The 21,572-nt window shown below is 39.9% G+C and overlaps 1 pseudogene; it reads right to left on the bottom strand.

The window, feature by feature from the left end:
* Positions 1-11,500: 11,500 nt before the first annotated feature.
* LOC130078138 (NACHT, LRR and PYD domains-containing protein 3-like) overlaps positions 11,501-21,572 on the bottom strand; it is a 31,890-nt pseudogene continuing 21,818 nt past the window's right edge.

Genomic DNA, 21,572 nt, shown 5'->3' with positions numbered 1-21,572 from the left:
TTAAAATCAGCCAATCCCTGTTACGGTGTGTAATGTATCATGCGATCGGCAGTCGATTGCTGTCCTCGCCATGTTAGGTTGACAATACAGTTGCAGAGCTACACTCGCATGTCTGACTCTTCTTTATGCTTATACAGCTGCTTAAACAATCCCGTTTCAGAATCGTAATATATATTACACACACATTCTGGTTGCTTTCTTTGTGGGGACTCTCCATAGACGTAATGGTTTTTATACGGTCCAAACTGTATATTCTGTCCCCTTACACTAACCCGACCCCTACCCATCACACACACACACACACACAGACACTAACCTAACCCCTAAACCTACTCATCTCACGCACACACACACACACACACACTAACCCCACCCCCAAACCAACTCATCTCACACCAGGGGCGGACTGGCCATCTGTGTGATCTGGAGTATCACAGAACGGCCGCTACTCCAGGACGGCCGGCGGGCCGGCCCACCACCCGCCACACACGCAGTCATAACCTGTTTTTCCCCCCCACTAATCTGTTTCACACTCCAGTACTGTAGGTGGCAGCAATGCACCTTTAAGTTGGATGCCAGCGCGGAGCATTATCAGCTCGGCCCAAAAAAACTGCGATCGCGGCCGAAGCAGCTGTGCGGACTGATCTCGATCACGCGAACATTATTACACAGTTGCGCGATCCACTGAGAAGCATTTCAATTCAGCGCAGAATTCTCTATCTCTATTATAAACCCACAGATGGCTGTGATTTAAGCTAGTTAAAAGCCAGATTAAACGGCGCTGATATTCTCAACATCTTGACGCAAAAAAACAGGTGAAACATTGTTCCAAGAACAAACCAGTTAGAAGACATTTCACTCCACAACTTATGAATTAACTGTAACTTAGTAAAACAAACTTTTTTGGCAGAAATGTGCCTGTATTCATATTAAAAATGCTGTTATATTAATAGTCATGTAGGCCTATAAATGTAGGCTATTAAATGTAATGCAGTAATGTTTTTGTTTAGAAGTTATGGCAGTTTATTTATTTTGCATTAAATATTTATACTAAATGTTTATGCTAATAGGTTTTTAGAGAATAATATATATATATATATATATTACAAATTTTTCACCAATTGTTGAACCAGAATATCAAGATATTTTATTATTTCGCATATGATGGTGAAAAATAAAAAAGTTAAAGTTAAAAGTAAAGGTAAAGGTAAGGTAAAAAAAACACCACCATGTTATATGTATAATAAATATTTTTGAGTATAGCCCTTCTAGATTATTTTATCCCTTGAGGTAGCCCACACACACAAAAAGGTTGGAGACCCCTGGTATATAGTAACTAAATGTTTTATAATTACAAGTTTGTGTAATTAGGGTTTCTGTAGCCAGTGACATTTCATTATTTTTATTTTATTTTCAATGCAGATGTAATGGCATTGTACATTTTTTTGTTTTTATTTGAAGACTGAGGCTTCATTAATAAACAAAACCCCAATTGTCATCATTGTTTTTGAGATATTACTTGCTGTGAATACCTTGTCTGATATAGGTTACAGTATTGTGGCATAGTATCAGGACATCCTAGTGGCTAGGGGCGAATGGCTGGATGATGGGCCTATTTGGGAGAAAGTCCAGGGCTGTTTTTTAGCCCCAGTCCGTCCCTGTCTCACACACACACACACACACACACACTCATCTCACGCACACACACACACACACACACATACACACACACTAACCCGGCGCTTTTTTTGTGGGCACAAATAAATACAAAGCAGTACCAAAAAGCATGTTGACTACTTGAACATAAACTTTGCTCTGCTTTCTTTCTGGCCTGCAATTTTCTCAATGACTCTCTGATTAAAAAACCCGACGGACCCGCGGGTTCGGGCCAGGTTCGGGTCGAAAATATAAGCAAATGACTCGGGTCGGGTCGGACCTCGGGCTTAATCTTTTCCGCTCAAAAAAAACATTTATTAATCATCGCTGCTGTTCACCGTAAATAAAGTCTGGCTGCTGCGTGCAACGTGCATCGTGTATCAACAGTATCGTGTATCCCAAACTGGCTCAGTTGGCACGGCAGGTGCTCTGTGTGCCGGTGAGCAATGAGCAATGAGCAATGCCATGCATTCAGCCTCTCCTGGGTCCTGGTGTTTCTGAGAAAAGTTTTGATTCTGGTCAAGGTTGAGAAGCACCCTTCAGCCGTGGTCATGGGTGTGGTAATGATAACTTTTAGGAGAGTCACAGTTTCGTAAAAGACTTCTTCGAGATTATTCTCCATAAACAGCTGGAATAGGTCCACAGCACCACAGCAGGCTCTGAACTCCTCCTGGCTGTAGATGAGCCTGATCAGGGGGTGGCCAGGGGTGGCCATGGCCACCCTTGGCTTAAGCTTGGCCACCCCTTTGGCCACCCCTCTCACAACTGCCGTTTCTGTCTCTCTCTCTCTCTCTTTTTTTTTTTTTTTTTTACAAGAATTGCGTTTTTAAAACACAGAACCGTATCTTACGACCACAAAAAACGTGAGACTTTTCAGACGCGCACTCCAACTTCACCTCAGCGCCAGGCGCAAGTCAAACGAGTGCGGAAATGTACAGGTGCCGAATCAGCTTCAGCAGAGATCGGAGCATAGTAAATATAGAGTCGATGTTCCTCAACTGGTGGGTTGCAAGACCGTTTTGAGTGAGTCGCATATGTCCAGTCAAAGAAACAACAATGTAATTCTCTTTTTTTCTGATTCTACTTTTATTTTGAAAGATCTGTGTGAAAGCTTGTGACACTTCCGTCAGATGCGGAGAAAAGCGCGTTGTCCTAAATCAGTTGGCTATCTGCTGTCAGATGAGATGTTGCAAGGTCAACAAATGTCAGTAAAACTAACTTTTTACTGTCCTGTCAGACGTTGTACTGTACTTGCACATCACGCGCAAATGTGGGGTGCTGTAGCCGTACTTCTGTCGTCGATTAACTCATGAAATAATCAAAAAGGCGATAAAATCTGTGTCAAAACTGCATGCATGTATGTATTTGTTATATATATGCGCCACATATGTCTAGACTAAAATATTCTGCCATGTTTAAGGCACAAACTGATAGGCTATGTGTTTTTTTTTAATGTACAAATAATTGTGAGCACTGCATTTGTACTAGAAGATAGGCGGTAATTTTGCGTTAATTTGTAAAGGACAAAATAAAATGCATCATTTTTAAATCCGTAAAATAACTAATTTTACATTCTGCCATTTATGTGCATGTTGACTTCCGCCTTGTTCACATTCTTGCACATAGCGATTCAAAAGAGATGTTTCCCCCCTTTTAAATTAGGTATAATAGAACGGTTTAGATTCTTTATTTTGACTACTAATATAGAAAGTTGAAGAGTTAATTGATTATATAAAATTCAATGAAGGGTATAATCTTTGAACTACAGTAGTTATCTGCATGTCTCATCCATGAAGGTGCAACAATGTTGGGGGTTTTGAGAACCAGAACCATGCTAACTGAGCAAGTTTACTATATGACTAAAGAACTTTAGCTATAGTGTGTGTCCCCTTTATTAATATGCCTGGAGGTGGTAAGTAGCTAATAATAATTAAAAAAAAAATCAAATTCACTCAGTATTCCATGATTCCTAATTCACTACTCTCTCAATTACAATTGAATACAAATGAACTGTATTCAGTTGTGTAGGAACAGTCCAATACATTATTTAAACTAATTATTATGTTAAAATAATTAATATTTATGTGCCACCCCAGACTGTTTGCTGGCCCCTGCCTGGCCACTCCTATGAAAAAATCCTGGCTCCGCCACCACTGAGCATCGGGTCCGCTTTCATGGTGCTGCTCAATGCATCTTCAGGAAAGGTATGGTATCCTTGTACTCGTCAAACCTGTCCCCGTCAACAAGGTGGTCTGTGAAGGAGAAACACTCCCTAGTGTGTCCCAGGATGGTGTCACAGACTTATAGAGATAATTAAATATATATATATGTAAGGTATTAACCTGGAGTAGGCCACTAGATGTCACTGTTGCAATGACTTTCAAAATAAAAATAGAGCCATTTGAGTTTTGTCCCACATAAGACTAGTTTTTGGTGGCTTCATTTTTCATTTGATCATTATTTGTATGTTGCCAATTTATTATTTTTGGGATGCTGTTGTATAATATTAAAATGATGATTTTTGTAAGGATTTATACCAAACAACATTTTTTTTCATGAGTCTGTAGAATATGATATGTGGGCAGGACATCTCTGCAGCACAACAATAATGTAAAATGATATTTTGACTGATTTCTATAACAAACTCCCCTCTGCTGCAATCATTTCACGCTCTTTCGGGACTGAGCGCCGGCGCCTCTATTGGCCGAGAGCCACTGCTTTGCTCACCAATGGAATGGAGAGAGCTTCTGCAAAGGACAAAGATAATTTATTATAATATTGGCAAAAGAGAAAGAGAGTTAATAATGAAAGAGCAAGCAAATAATGATCATATTACAGGAATACGGTTACCTGATCTTTGGAAGTTGGAACTGTTGATGCTCACTTTGATATGGACCGAATCAATGTTCTTCCTCTGGAGCTCGGCATAGAGGAGGTCTACATGTGGCATGATGTGGTGATAAAGCTCCAGAAAGAACCTAAAATCCTCATCCTCCAGTAGCATGACCAGGGCTCCTGCTTCTCTGACAGTATTGGGGTCAAAGTGACCGGAGTCTTGTATGCTCTCAAAACAGTGAATGAGATCCTCTCTGTGCTCAAAAACAATATTGATGGCACACTATGAGAGTTCTGGATCTTGGCAGTCTATGGGCAACCACTTTATCCAGAAAACACGTCCGCTTGGGTGACTTGGAAAACAAGCTGGCAAATCCACTTATGTTAGAAATTATAGTGGAGGTGAGAGGTGGCCTTATCAGGTTGAGCTGATGTTGTCCGGGTAGCAGACAGACTCTGTCAGTTCAAAGCTAGACTAAAAACACATCTCTTTGACCTAGCATACACATAACACACTATCGACTTCTATAATTCAATGTTAGGCTGCATAGATTAGGTCAGCCGGAACCGGGAACACTTCCCATAAATCCTGATGTACTCGTTACATCATAAGAAGAATGAAATCTACGCTAATATTAGTCTCTCTGTTTATCCCGAGGTTTACCGCAGTCCGCCGGATCCAGGCCGTATCCAGATCTGATGAAGGACCTGCGCCTGGACACACTCACACACACACACACACACACACACACACACACACACACACACACACACACACACACACACACACACACACACACACACACACACACACACACACACACACACACACACTCCAGATCTGATGAAGGACCTGCATCTGGACCTGCATCGCGACGACACCGCAGTCCTGAAGCGTCACTAGTCCCTCCCTTTGAAGGCCTCCTCCTTTACCTCTGCACAGATAATCATTGTCGGGATAGTTCCGGTTCACGTGGCTACGCCGAAGCGATAAAATTCTTGTAAGGCCAGACAGGTGATTTATTGAGGGTTAGTTTTTGAGGGAAGGACTACATGCCTGCGCACATATATTCAAACGCGCATACCTATAGAATGAACTCTTAATACGCATGTGCACGCCATCAGCGTTCTCAAAGGTTCACGGTTTTAAAGTTTGCGTAGAGAGAACTAAAGAGTTTTCTGTTAAAACGGTGTCGTGTTAGCGGCCCCTAAGTTAATAATTAATGATCGTTTGTGACGGAAGTGAATCAATCAAAACTAACTTTAGCTGGACTGTAACTTTGTTCTAGATCTATATTGTTAAAAGCGATAGATAAATGAAGATGACTTGACTTGAATAAACCGAACCTAAATGATTTTAAAACAGTGACGGAGACTTGAAAAAAAAGCACAAACCTGAACAAATATCACAAAAATCAAACCAAAAGATCCCAAAACCATCGCAGCACCTTAACATACTGATAAACGTTTGTGTCTTAACGTGTTCTATAGAAAGTCACTAACCTCAACTGAACAGGTATTGACAGTGATAGGGAACCAGGTCCGGTTGGACCAACACGGCGCAACTAACAAGACCTCCTCCTCGTCCTCCCTGACCTTGCACAAGGTCTGTGCAAGAAGGCTCACTGGGGGAAACGCATACTTGCGTAGGCCCGGGGGCCAGCTGTGTGCCAGGGCATCCGTGCCGAGGGTCCCCTTGGTCAGGGAATAGAACAACTGGCAGTGAGACGTGTCCGGGGTGGCAAACAGATCTACCTGTGCGGTCCCGAAGCGCCTGAATATCAGCTGGACCACCTGGGGATGGAGTCGCCATTCTCCCGGTAGCACCTGTTGCCGTGAGAGCTCATCGGCTGCACGGTTGAGCAGGCCTGGAATATAAACGGCACGAAGCGACCTCAGATGCTTCTGACTCCAGAGGATGAGATGGCGGGCGAGTTTTGACATGCGACGGGAGCGTACACCACCCTGGCGGTTGATGTACGCAACGGTCGCAGTGCTGTCCGAAACGGACCAGTACATGCTTGCCTAGTAGCAGCGTTTTGAAGCGGCCCAGGACAAGATGTACTGCTAACAACTCGAGGCAGTTGATGTGCCAATGCAGTTGAGGCCCTGTCCACAGACCTGAAGCTGAATGCCCGTTGTACGTGGCCCCCCAGCCGGTGGCAGAGGCATCCGTGGAGACCACAGAATGCCTGGACACTTGTTCCAGGGGAACACCTGCCCGCAGAAACGAAGGGTCCGACCATAAGCTGAGAGTGTGACGACAGTGCGGGGTCACTTGGACCCAGCACGAGCCGCTCTGCCATGCCCATCTCGGGACTCGATCGTGGAGCCAGTGTTGGAGCGGCCTCATATGAAGCAATCCGAGCGGCGTAACCGCCGATGCAGATGCCATATGCCCTAGGAGCCTCTGAAAAAGTTTCAGTGGTGCTGCTGTTCTGCGTCTGTGCTCACGCAGTTCAACACTGACTGGACACGGGCCTCCAGTGATGCGCACTGTCATGTTGATCGAGTCCAGCTCCATACCGAGAAAAGAGATCCTCTGCCCGGGGGTGAGTTTGCTCTTTTCCCAGTTGACCCGAAGCCCTAGGTGGCTGAGGTGACTGAGCACCATGTCCCTGTGTTCACACAACTGCTCTCTCGACTGGGCAAGAATAAGCCAGTCGTCGAGGTAGTTGAGAATGCGAACATCACACTCGCACATGGGAGCAATGGTCGCCTCCGCGACTTTCGTGAAGACACGGGGCGACAAGGCCAGCCCGAAGGGTAAGACTTTGTACTGATATGCCCGTCCCTCGAACGCAAAACGAAGAAACGGTCTGTGTCGAGGGAGAATCGAGACATGAAAGTATGCGTCCTTCAGGTCGATTGCTGCAAACCAATCTTGGGGACGGATGCACTTGAAAATGCGTTTCTGCGTAAGCACCTTGAACGGCAGTGTGAAGGGACCGGTTCAGAACACGCAGGTCCAAGATTGGTCGTAACCCACCACCTTTCTTGGGTACAATGAAGTACGGGCAGTAGAAGCCGGTCTTCATATCGGCTGGAGGGACCGGCTCGATCGCGTCCAGGTCTTCCAGACACTGTGCAAGCGGGACCAGCGGCACCACAGACGTACCCGGGGTGGGGCAGCGCGGCGGAATGCAGGGACCCGAATTGGACGGCATAGTGGCCCGGAGTGGGGTCTGAGTGTGTGGTGCAACACGTACCTGCTTCCGTCGAAGGGCAGAGTGAGTGTGTGGAGGGGTCAGTGCCTCCGGGACACAGCCACTGCTGTTCGCTGGCGATGAGGACGCCGGAGGAGGTCGACCTTGGCGACGAGGGGATGGAGGGGCTGCGACCTTATCTACAGCATTACATTTTTCTTAAAAGCAATTTTTATCTTATACATAAATGCTCTCTACTCTAAGTTACTTAAAGGAGTAGTTCACTTTTTAAAAAACTTTTGCTGATAATTTACTCACCCCCATGTCATCCAAGATGTCCATGTCTTTCTTTCTTCAGTCGAAAAGAAATTAATGTTTTTGATGAAAACATTCCAGGATTTTTCTCCATATAATGGACTTCAATGGGAGCCAAACGGTTCAAGGTATAAAATGACCGTTTCAGTGCAGCTTCAAAGGGCTTTAAACGATACCAGACGATGAATACGGGTCTTATCTAGCGAAACCATCGGTCATTTCAAAAATAAATAAAAAAGTTAAAGTTTTATAGGCACAAATGCTCGCCTTGCGAATTCTCCTGTTCGAACTCGTTCATCAAAATGAACGAATCTTTTTTCGAGTCAATGATTCGAAAATAGATTCGTTCATTTTGATGAACGAGTCAATGACTCGAAAAAAGATTCGTTCATTTTGATGAACGAGTTCGAACAGGAGAGTTCGCAAGGCGAGCATTTGTGCCTATAAAACTTTAACTTTTTTATTTATTTTTTTATCATATTTGGCAAGCAGCATATACACAGTTCTACCAGAAAGACTCGGGAAAATAATATTGGAACAATAAACCATTTATTAGCAGCCCAGCAAGCAATATATGCAATAGAGTTCTTTGGCGTAGGCCCCGTCCGTAACTCGCGATCCGAGGGTACGGATTCTGCATTTCCTGCCTGAAGATGAAGGCAGGGGCGCAGCCGACCCCCCGTGAGGTATAGGAAGGGACCATCCTGGTGGTGGTGGGGAGGATGGATGGAAGGAACCAACTTGGTGGTGGGGAGGGTGGAGGTGAATGTAAGCGTCAGCATCTGCGAACTCAGACATGTGTAAGTACCCATCTTTTATACCACAATGTTAGACGCAATTGGATAGATGAGAAGGTAATGAATGACGTAACAATTGAGTCTTCCCGGCAGAACTTGCGCTAAAGCTTTCATTTCCATCATTTGTCAGAATGTTAGTGTGAAACACGTCCATGAAGTGTTCCACCCAAACTCGTTTGTTTCTTGGTTTCATTTTTATTCTATGAATTATTGTTCCTGTTACAGCAACACCCGGAGGCCAAATCTTTGTGCTCTGCTTAAGGATAGTCAAAAACTGGCCAAATCCAGTTTTCAAAAACCGTCCATTGTTAAGCTCATGCAGACACACTCCAATCAAACACCCCCTAGGATCCTCACACAGGAACGTGCGGCTCAGACAAGGCTTGCAGAATCCAAGCAAGGGAATCTGGTTTTCCAGGCGAAGTACCTTGGAAACCCGTGCCGCTTGTCTGTCCTTCGGATCCTTGGGGCGTGAAGGTGCCTTGGTTTGAGCTTGATCCTCTTTCTCCAGAAAATCCATACATTTCTCTGTCTACAATAAAAAACATCCCATCAAGTTTAACCAATCTTACAGCATTTCTTACAGTTGTATATTTACTATGCAGGCAGTGCACAAAAATCTGGTCCCCCGACTTCCATGCTTTATGCGCATCCAAATCATTGTACCAGTCTTTAAAGTCTTTGTCAAAAAATTTTAAGTTATTTTACCTCTGTTCCAAAATACATGTACTTAATCCAGTAATCAATTCAAAAGATCTGACATTGTACTCAATCGTATTGTAACAATCTGATATACTGTATATATATATATATATTTAGATTATTAACAATAATTCACAGGATAGACTGAGTTACACATTAATAAGATTGCTTAGATATTTTCAGGAAGACACTGAAAGGGCAATAGATTGAAGGTGACATATATTTCCCAGACAAACGATATCACATACAACAATGGGCTGTCTTATTCACATAGTATCACACAGGCCATACGACCGGTTGAATGTCTATGCTTACAAACCACGTGCGTTCGTCAGCACGGAACAGTTTTCACAAAAAGGTCTTTTAAAACCCAGTGTCCATGGCGTGAAGCACAAACGAAAACATCCAGGAAATAGTCTTGTTAATCCAACAAGAAAGGTCCAAAAAAAATAATCCACAATGAAGAAAAAAACTCAGACTGCTTTCAATGAGCGAACAAAACCACTGCTCCAGCGTTAGAGACCATAAAACCGATCGTTCTCATCGGTTTGGTGGAGTTCGTTACCACCGAAGGATGCTGATCTTCCGCAAATCAAGCCCAGGTCTTTGCTGAGGAGTTTTTTTTTTTGTGAAGTAGGAGCTTAGTTCCAGGTCTCACGTAGTCTTCCTGTCCACTAAAAAGCCCCCTTTTTAGTCCACTCTCGCGCATTTTTCTCTCCTCTCACCAAAACCATTCCCTCTCCAGCTGACGCGATTTGATCAGATAACTCCCATCAGCTGCGAACTGACAGTCAGCTGATCTAGCCCGCGACAACATAAACACAGTCACGGCACATGGTACAAATGACAGATACAATGGACATTGTATCGTTGATCATAATAGAGATACATCTTGATTCTCCTATCATGCTAATAGTTACAATAGTATACATGAAAAAAAAAAAAGAAAACAGTGACCTCTAAAATGTATGTGGTGATGCCACAGTATCATCATCATTGTACCACAAAATATATGCACTCTTTTGATAACAATCTTGACATAAATCCCCCATTACAAAGTTCACTCTTTGGTCCATCAGTGACGGCATCTCATGCATTTGTCGTCCTCAACAACAACCCAGTAATTAAATCGTCTTGTCAAAAGTTCTCCCCTGGAGCTCTCCTGAGTTCCTAGAAACATTAAATATGTTATATCCAAATTTTTTTTTTTTTTTTTTAAGTTGTCATTAGAATAATTAAATAATAATATTTACCAGAATCTCTCAAAGGGTCTCAGTGATGCAGTGCTGTCGTTGCTAGCCATTGTGGTCTATCCTGTATTTTTCTCAACTGTAGTATGTCTTGTGACTGAATAAGACATGTAAACTAACTATATGAGACTTACACTTATGTCTTTCATACTTTTCACAGTAATGCTCTCCAAAATATTAGCTCCGACATCTCCAAATAAATCCCACAATCGAAATTGTATTACCATTTGATCAGTCTCAGTCTCGTTTTTAGTAATCACATTTTTCCACAATTCACTATTTCTTTCCATTATTGCTATTCGTAAGCCTTGCAACGTTTGACCTTTTGAGTTCCTCCAATAAAAGCCAACCAGTGTTTATTTTTATCTTCTTTTTCCCAAGTTATTCCAGCCCTAGCCATATAATTTGTCCCACCATTCCATTTTCCAGAATTGTGGTCACATGGGCATATACTAGTAATATATTCTTTTCCTCTTTCTATACAATTTTGGTTCCCAATCATTGTCCTATAAGCATCTAAAGCCCTCAATCTCCAAAGAGTGTGTAACTCCCAATTGTATTGAGTGCTGTCACATTTATTTAAATTCTTCTCTGGACAGTGTTCCCAAAATTGATCTGTTATAATGCTAATTTGGTAGGGGGTTCTCAATCCTTTAGAGTATTTACTAATTCCTTCAGTAGTTTCCCCTAGCCTGCATGGAAGTTTCATTATAGCAGTTTATCCATGAAAATGGATCCCACATCTTTTTTGGCGTTTCATACATAGTATACTTGTTTCTAGTATAGTATTTTTCACAGTTTCTTTGGAATGTTCTTTTAGGGTTGTACAACCCCCATTTTTCACGTTGTGCCCCCCTTTTAATTGTAGTGAGTGGTGTTGGAATAATCTGAGGTTCCCTATTTTTCATAATAATTTCCTCTTGATGATCCTGGTAACATCCATGCTTTTCTCCAGGTCCAATATATTCTATTCCTTGTATCTTCTGCCAAATCCAAATTTTCTTTCTTTGTGTAATGTTAAATACGTTTTTCCTTACTCTACATTTCACTATGGTATTACCCCACCGTATCATTTTTCACTATTTCCTCACATCGGCTACATTCTTCCAATGTTTTCCGTTCACATGGGCCTAAAAAGAATTTGGTTACTATAGTACAGTTCGAAACTTCTCTTACAGTAATCTCATCAACTACAATCAACTGTGAAGTGAAATCAATTAAAGGCCAAATTCCTGCCAAAATCACCATCCCTGTTGCTAACAATACCACCAGAAAAGGTCTGGGCAAACAGGGTTTTCTCCATTGTTGTAATTTCCTTGCCCATTCTTCTCTTTCATCTCCGTCTTGAAATTGCATCATTCCTAAGAGAGAGAAAAAATCTCTCTCCCCCCCCCCCCCCTCTTCCCCCCCCCCCCCCTCTTTCGATTCCTTCCTGGATTTGGGTTTACTTTTAGCTGGCCCATCCCACCAGATATATTCTCCAAAACTACCACAAATAACACATATACCCCCAAAAATGCTTTATCACATTTTATTTTAACAGGTTTACTTAACCTGCCTGTTTGTCTGGCTTTTTCATATTCAACATTTGTTGCTATATAGTTAGCTTCACATTTTGTCATTAGATTAGTCTCAATTCTAATAACACCTCTTTGATTATATATTTCCACTAGCTTGAACAGCTCTTCTTTATCTTGGTGATAATTTTCTTGTTTAATTTCTCTTTTTGTCTCTTTATTTCTTACCCAGGACCAAATTCCGGAGCATATCTCAAGGCCTTTGTTAAAATGATATGTTTCCCAGTTAGAAAAACTGTCTTCCAACAAAATATACCATTGTCAACACGTATACTCTCAGGATGGCCCCAGGCAATCATTAATTCTTCGATGGGCTGAATAATTGCATTTCCTTTTGTTTCTTTTAAAGGTTTTGCCCAAATTCGTCCTGTAAATCTACCCACTGCCACTAATAAGTATTTATTACCTGCTTTAGATCTAGGGTTTAACGGTCCCGCAATATCTAAAGACCATTCTTGATTTACTCTTGTAAGGCCGTCTAATTCGATCCAATGGCGGTACTCGATTAGAGGTAAAGGTCTCACGCGTGTTCCGTCTTTTCTCATGGCAAAGGGATTTTTAATTAAATGCAATACATTTTATCTTATGTATTAACTCGTTATTTCATCTGACTCCATAAAATGAAAAGGTTTTTCAATGATATCTGTGCATCATTAAATCTATGTGAATGTTTGACTATTCCTTTTACTCTATGAAAATAAAGTCAAAGTCTGTTAGAATAATCAAATATAGCAATTTATTATGTCAGGTAAATGTATTATTACAATTTCATATTCAATTGAAAGATAATCAATGCAAACCATCAAATGTTATAGAACAAAGAGGAAAATCTTTTACCCGACATTATGAAGTACATGAATGCTGAGTCTCGACGACCCTCAGCATCCACGGGCTGATCTGAGATACAGAAAAGGCCCCGATCTTCTAGTTGCATTTCCTTATATCCCTATCCATAATCATTTCGTATCGTCCTATTATAGCCTTTTCGCATTCAGCTTTCATCTTATATCCCTATACTTCTGTCTACAATTAGAAATATGTATCTTATTATCTGTCAAAACTTTACCGACCAAATTTACACTTGGATGTCAAATTTGGTCATGTATTTTCTGTATTACATTCTCTTCTGTTTCTTTAATTATCACTATCCGTCTCATGCGTGCTAGCTTGTCAACTTCATTATTTCCTCTGGCCAACTCACTGTCTTCTTTAGAATGGCCTGGTTGATGTATAACTGTAAGGTCAAAATCGCCTATCATTTCCTGAATTTCTTGCCATAATGTTACGTGTTCAATTGACTTACCTTTCGATTTGGTATAACCATTTTCTTTCCAAGTTTGTAAATTATCATTTATTCCTGTTGCAACATAGTGACTCCCTTTTCTGAAACCCTGACCTTACTGCCTTGCTTTACAATGAAAGCCCAGTGAGCCTCTTTGTCTGTGGTCGTTTTTGAACCATCAGTGAAAACAACTGTATTTTTGTATAAATCAACTTTCTTTTTCTGACATTTTTTTAACTCCTTATGCCTAATTATTAAATCTGGATCTAGGAGCATACTTTCCCATCGCTGCCATCGAATATTTTGCGCACGAGCATCTTTAACTTTATTTTTGGAAAGATGAGCCAATACTGCTGTTTTTGTGTTAATTATTTTCTGGCCCCGTGCCAGTCCTTTCAACTCGGAGTACCTTTTGCTGAGAGCTGCAAGCTGTTTTTCCACACAAGTGAATTTACTTTCTGGATTTTCCCAACTTCCAGACATAATCCTAATAGGTATGTTACTTTTTTCATTCCTTACTATTAATTGATAACCTATCTTGTCTGTTTCCAAATCAGCTTCTACATTTTTTCTCTCATTTCTTCCTTCCATCTGTCCTGAATTTAAAATAGCTGCTTTGATTTCCTGCAAAGCTTCCTCTGCTTTTTCGGTCCAATTAAAATGGCCACCTTTTATGGTTGTATGGATGGGTTTTGCCATCTGGCTAAAGTGAGGGATTAAATCTCTAACATATCCCATTGTTGGCTGGACCTGTCTAACTGTTTTCAGTGTCTCAAGTAGGTTTACTCGGTCTTTCATAGACTGAGTAACCTCTCGATTTCCTGCAGAAATCTAAAAACCCCAAAATTCAACCATAATAGTCATTAGTTGAGTCTTTTTTATATTTAGTTTCAAACCTGCCTCCACAAGTCGTTTCAATACTTCTTTTACAGTTTTTACGTGTTCTTCTTCCTCTTTAGAAACTATCAACACGTCGTCTATATAAATTTCAATCTCTAAATCTTTCAGAATTTCTAGCATTATCGCTTGAAATACTACTGGTGAATTTGAGTAGCCTTGTGGTAATCTTTGATAAACATGTTTATTGGTCACAGTGAATGCAGTTATTTCTTTAAAAAGTTCATTCGATAAATCGATTTTTGAAAAAAAATCTACCTTCTCTTATTTTTTCAACTGTGTCTCGTGCATTAATCAAATAACGCCTATCCGGCTTTGTTACTCTGTTCAAGGCTTTAAAATTAGTTACTAATCTAAATGTTCCATCGGGTTTCGGTACCAACTGTATCGGGCTATTGGTAATAGCTCCTTCTCCTTTTCTTCTATCTTTTCCCTGGTCGCATTGTTTAACAGAGTAACCAAACCATGTCGGCCTGGAATTATCCTACCTACACTGTAAATGATTTCTGTTGTTTTCACAGGATTATACTGTTTTTCTCAACAGTTTCTTACTGTATAACCTATGTACAGTAAGTTACAGTAGATTTAGATGTTGTCACAGTATTATGTTGTATTTTCAACAGTTATGTACTGTGCACACAGTTGACAGTATGTTACTGTTGATTTTCAATGCATTCTGGGAAATTATCAGTTACTGTAAATCTAAATACAGCAGTGCAAATTGGCCGCGAAAAAAATCACACACAATTCCGCAGGAAAAATTGGTATAGCAACGTTATTTTTAGGCTACATAAAACATTTTCAGGATGGGGTGACCATGACAGTATTAATTTCTGTCAGTGGGGGGTGCATGAGAGCGCATTTGAGTTTGAACGAGTTTTTCTTCTGTGACTGTCATGTCAGTGCATCGATCGTGTCTGTTTCTGCCGACCTGAACTTCGTCATCTGGTAAGTAATAAATCTTATTATTTGTATGCATACATGGATTCTAGCTAATTATTAACTTTACAGTTATTAGCTGACCACGTATACGGTCAGAATGATCTAAACATTTTGTTATTTACCATTTTAAGTCGGTGGAAGCGCCTGCGGGTAACGTAGCCTACATTTTCATAGGGTTGGGAATTGAAAATCGAGAAATGTATCCTGAAATCGGATACCCAAGGTTAGGATTCGGATTATTGTTATAAAAATTAACATTACGATTCCTCTTATCGATTTATTCTCGCTCATTTTCGTGTAAATCACTATTTTCTTTTACTCGTCTGTGAGGACCTGACGATCAGCCAGTAAACCTTGTGCAGTTGCTCGCTCATATTTACCTCAGTCTATCTGATGGAAGCGCTCAAAAGTGTGCATTTTTGTCCAAAGACAAAGCTAGGTATGTCATTTACAGTATTGTCAGCTATAATATCGTAATTGTTGTTTTAACTATGTGCAAACTGACTACTCATTTGAAGAAAAAAAAAACGACGCCTTGAGAGTCAAGCTTGATTCAAAATGAAAATTCTGTCATCATATACTCACCCTCAAGTTGTTTCAAACCTGTATACATTTCTTTTTTCTGCTGAACACAAAGGGAGATATTTTCACAACCAAACAGTTAACTGGATCCATTGACTTGCATAGTAGGATAAAGAAAATACTAAGTCAATGGGCCCAGTTAACTGTTTGGTTACTGACATTCTTAAAAATATCTTCCTTTGTGTTCAGCAGAAGAAAGAAATGTATACAGGTTTGAAACAACTGGAGGGTGAGTATATGATGACAGAATTTTAATTTTGAAGTGAACTATTCATTTAAACTGCGCGATGAAGCCTATTAGAATGCAGTTAGAATGACTATAATTAAAGAAATGGTCCGTAAGAGTTGTTGTTTTTTATTCAGTTGGAAAATATTTTTTTATTTATTTACAGGTTTTAGGATAAATCCTGAAAATTCAAAATGCACATCACAGTTCCAGGGGAGCAGAAAGAGTGGGAAGGTTGTTCGGAGGAAGAACATGTCTTTGAATTCACACATCTTTCATCAGGGACTTTGCAGAATATGACTGGCAAAATCATTAAGGTAAGATATATTAGGGATGTGCAGCGGAGCCCATATCAGTAGAAATTATTTGTGTCTGAATCTGTATTTAGAAAAATCCAAAAAGGGCGGAAATGACTTAAACCATACATTTTCTATTCGATTCAAATAGATTCTTGGGGTCACGATTTGATTCAAAAATCAATTCTCTTTTGAATCAAATTAAAATTTGATATATGCATAGATTTACATTTGATCATAGATTTTAAATATATTCTATGCATATATCAAATTTAAATTTGATTCAAAATCGAACAGCATAGAAATAAACAGCAGCTACTGTTATTCCCAATCGAGTGGGAGTTATTTAGTTTAAATTATACACACCTCATATCTGCGTTAATTTAATCTAGCCCGCTGCCGCTCAGCGTTCATACACGCATCTTTTTCATCATTCAAATTAGTGAGCATCAAGTCAACAGACATATCTATGAAAGGAACTGACTATCATCAGGATCTGGGTTGCGTTTACCAAAAGCATCGTGTAAGGACTGGGCAAAAAGGGTGAATCTGAATAACTAAATACATCCTGCTAAAGACCCAAAAAGACTGAATGCAACACACACACACACACACACTCTCTCTCTCAGGAATGGCCAGAGTCATAAAATGCTTTTAACATTCCATTCCCTCCCCCATCTCTGCAAGAGAGATAACAGAACTCTGACACACACACACACGAACCAACACCCACACACACATAATGGACCTTTACATTACACGCATAAAACGAGCCATTACCAATTGTATACGATATATTGGTACGATGTGTATACGATGTATGTCTGTGTGTTTCCCAGTCCATGGTAGTTTAGAAATGATCTCCTAGCGTATCAGTGAAACTCTTGAGAGTTTAAAAGTTATGTATTAAGATGTATCTTCATATTCCAATTATGTGTAAATGTTGTGTTTGGTACCGTTTTAATTATCTCGTTCCAACTGATTTGGTCAGATACAGAAGATTACAGTAAAATGTATGTTTTCTATGTTTTTATCATCTTGTGGAATGATTCTGACAAATTCTGACTGGTCATAAAAGAGGCGGACACGGCCATAGTTTAACTTTGACAAGACAAAGAGAATTTGGCCGCCAAAAGTTTCGTTGAATGTCATTGGCCAGTTCGCACCTCAGAGGTGTGGACTCCAGTTCCTCTAAAGAGGACTGAACCTCCCTCTGGACTCTCTCTTCCTCCCGTGTCCTCGTGTCATGATGTAACGTCTCGCCTCCGGGCGAGTTCTTCGCCTTTCTTTTATTTGTTTCTAGTTTAGTTTGTGTTTTTCAGTTGTAGATAAGTCTCTGTGTTTAATTCCAATCGACGATTGAAAAGAAAACCCCGTGACATATCTCTTCAGCAAATCCATCTACAAGGGACCTTTAAACGAGCGCGCGCTCGCTTTGAAGGAGAAACACGCGCACGTGACCGCGTGACGCGCCGGACCGAGCGAAGCACGCGCTTCTTCGCCAGCCATGCACAGATGGAACATTAACTCCTCGTGATTCCTCCGTTCTACGAAGTGAAACGAACTCAGCCGAACTATTTTCCTTTGGTAATGTTACCCCAAAGACTGTGAACCTCCGTTCAACACGCGCGCCAAGCAGCCCACGTGATGCTTCCTCACACACAAAGGAATCCTCTCACGCACGCGGCCAGACAAGGCCGCGCAGGATTGCCGCGATACAGAGAGACCAAGAAACTTGCGCAAGTATATCTCTTTATAGAGCTTCTAAGAAGTTTTAAGATGATGTTCCGTGTTGTTATCGGAGAGGTGAATGTCTTCCTGCCAATGAAATTCTCCCAATTTTCTCTGTTCTCTCTCTCCCCATCCCCTTTCCTCTCTCTCTCTTACTCGCTCACGCGTGTAAGTTATCCATTGTCCAAACTTTACGCATTTCTCGTTCATTGATGTCTTATTGTATTGTTCATTGATGTCTATGTGTTTGTAAATACCTATATCCCGTGTAACCGTAGTAAATACATAAGTAGTCATGCCTCTATTAAATTAATTATATATTCATTTTGATTGATGTGCTGTCTCTTTGCTCAATTTCAAGTCCCTTAAGTGCAAAAGTTCTTATGCTACATGCTTACTAAAATTAAAAATACCTTAAAGAGAATGTGTTGTGTTTATAGGGCGGGAAACCCAATTCTTCTGGCCAGAGAATTGCGTTTCCTGAAATCCTATAAAGTAAGATGATATTGTGGATCCCACAAATATTATCCTGACAATTGAGCTAATTCATTTTACCTGTTTGTGAAACATGGTCACAAGACTTGTGGTTAATTTCCGGGATTCACACGTATGCATGCAGGTAAAATGACAGATCCTCCCTTAGAGGGAGATTAAATTTAATGTAAGACTGATCTAATCCAAACATGTATGAATAATTATTAATTACCAATTATTAATTATGATATGCAAATTCCCCACGGATTAGATCCGCCCTGAATCCTTACAATCGTAAGCCTAAATTGATTGTAGACCATTGGTGGTAATTGTTCTATAATTAATTTAAGGTTACAATGCTTTGGGGAAACGCAGGCCTCATCAGTGGCCGATTGTTTGGAGTCAGAGATATAGAATAAGGGCCATTGCATTCTCAATATTTATTACTTTAGCCTCTGATACAGGACATGTTCATGCTCTTTTATAGGCGGTATTTGTTCGTTACCACACAGAAAACCGTTTGCGTGTCCATGTTGAACGTGTTTCTTGTATGTAAAAACTAAAGTAGCCTAACTGTACATGGAAAGATCGCAAGAAAAGCTTCAAGTGTGCTCGACTAACTAAACATGATTTAAGACTATTTTCTATATGTTAAGATATTGATATGAACTTCTGTAGTCAAGTATAAGCTTCATTCATAATGCTTCCTCTGTTTCAAGCTTGTGCACTCTCTAAACTGTCCTTCTTTGAAACAACATCATCACATTATTAAACATTTAGATCGATTTTTGAAATGTGTGAATCGGTTTGAATCCGCAGAAGATGGAATCGTAATTCATATGTGAATCGATTTTTCCCCCACCCCTAATATAGTCGATATATGTATATCCATGTATGCCACACAACATGCAAGCAGTATATCCACCTTATTTTTCAACTTCAAAAGTGAAGTAAGCTATTTTCTGTGAATGTGCGAGACTTCCAGTTCATTAGCCGCTATAAGGAAATAAGAGATGAATAACAAATGCTGTAAAAGATAAAAATATTTGTGCCTCAAACTAGTGTTTACAATTATGACAAATTCAATACATTAAAATAATAGGGTAAGGAATACCAGTTTGCAATATCAAGAAGCATAACAAGCTTTTGTGTACAGTTAGAAATAACTGTAAGCGTATGAAACCGGCCCACTCTTCTGTGAAAAATAAGGTGGATACCATAGGCAAAAAAAAATCCCCTTAAAAGGTGTTGATAATGTGATTTAGTTTTTTTTATTTATTAGTTGAATGTTTAGCCTCTGATTGATTTGTGCTTATCATTTCTTGCAGGATTATCAGAAGTGCTGTCGCTGCTCTTCCACTTTTTTCCTCACCTGGCCTTCATCCTCACCTGTTCTGCTTTCAAGTTTCAGGATAATTTTTGCATGAATTGAAATACATGAATTGTTCACTGATTTTAATTATTAATGATAAATTGTTCATTAGTCTTTTTTTAAAACAGATTTTTATTGTTGTATTATATTACATTATTATTACTAATGTATTGTTTGAAAATACACAATAAACCTGGTTGTGCAGTTAAATCTTCAATTGTTCTTTTTTCTATTTCCCAGTAAATAATATTTCTACGGATTTTCTACATATTCTACAGGTTACACAGTAGCACTATAAAAGAAGTAAAATAATATTTCATAACTGTATAATACTATACAGTATTATTAAAAATTAACGGTGTAATACTGTAGTTCAACATAATAAAAAAATTACAGTAAAATAATGTATTTAATTTTACAGTATGCTTAACACTACTGTAGTTAGTGTTACAGTAATTTTACTGTTGAATGAAATACAGCAACTACTGGATAATTGTTGCCAGTAAGTTACTGTTAATTTGACAAGAATTTTTTTACAGTGTACTTGTCTTAATAATGGAACTTTTTCAGCATTAGGAATCTCCTGTTCAATAGATAACCAAATTCCTAATAACGGAATCTGCTCTTTCTGGCCATTAATGAGGTTTTTTTCGCATTCTTTAAATTTATTTTCAATACCTGTTAGATTCCTCATTTTACTTAATGCTTCAGCAGAGATAGGATGACCAGTACAGGTTTGCACAAGCCTTGTAGCGGCATCCCGACTCAGCTGTGCATTTTCTGCTGCTTTCATTATCCGGTCTGCATATGCACTCTCGGGTCTTCATCAATTTTTTACCTCCTACTTGCTTCCTTACTGCTTCTGTAAGCTGTAATTCCAGGAGCTTTGCTTGTACGCTAGTCTGATTTTCCTCAACCTCTTGAGGAGTTGCAAATCATAATTGTCTGAACGGAGTTGTAAATCCAGGAGTTGCTGGTCTAATTCTAACTGTTTTTCCTAGGCTCTGTAACTTCTCTCTCTCAGTCTTCCGCCTCCTTAGACCTTTCATTTCCTCTTATTGCTTTCCTACATTTTAATATTTCCATCTCTTTTTTCAGACTTTCAATTTCCGATTTCAGTGACATTACCACTTGGTCTAGTTCTTTAACTACTTTCCTATTATATTCATATCCTTCTTGAAACAATGTTTGCTTCCCTGTTTTAGACCATCCTTCTGTCCGAGCGATTCTCCGGGCAGATGGGGAGTGGCTTGCTGACCTCATTTGTCCATAACTCAAGCTTATATTTTTGACAATTTTCCGGTCCCAGTTTTTTGTTAATGTTCAACCTTGTTTCTCACTTGTAGGATTTTTGTATTTAGTCCCTCTTACATTAACTTCAGGCCAGTTGTTTTCTATTCGGTGTGACACTCGTTTTAACTCAATCTGTCTTCCTCTCTTATTCCGCAGTCTTGCTTCTTTGCTAATATTTTCTGTTTCGCTGCTTTCACTA

Source organism: Rhinichthys klamathensis, unplaced genomic scaffold (genome assembly GCF_029890125.1).
Source record: "Rhinichthys klamathensis goyatoka isolate OS25496 unplaced genomic scaffold, OSU_Roscu_1.1 h1tg000819l_1, whole genome shotgun sequence".
Taxonomy (NCBI): domain Eukaryota; kingdom Metazoa; phylum Chordata; class Actinopteri; order Cypriniformes; family Leuciscidae; genus Rhinichthys; species Rhinichthys klamathensis.
This window is presented reverse-complemented; position numbering and strand designations above follow the sequence as displayed.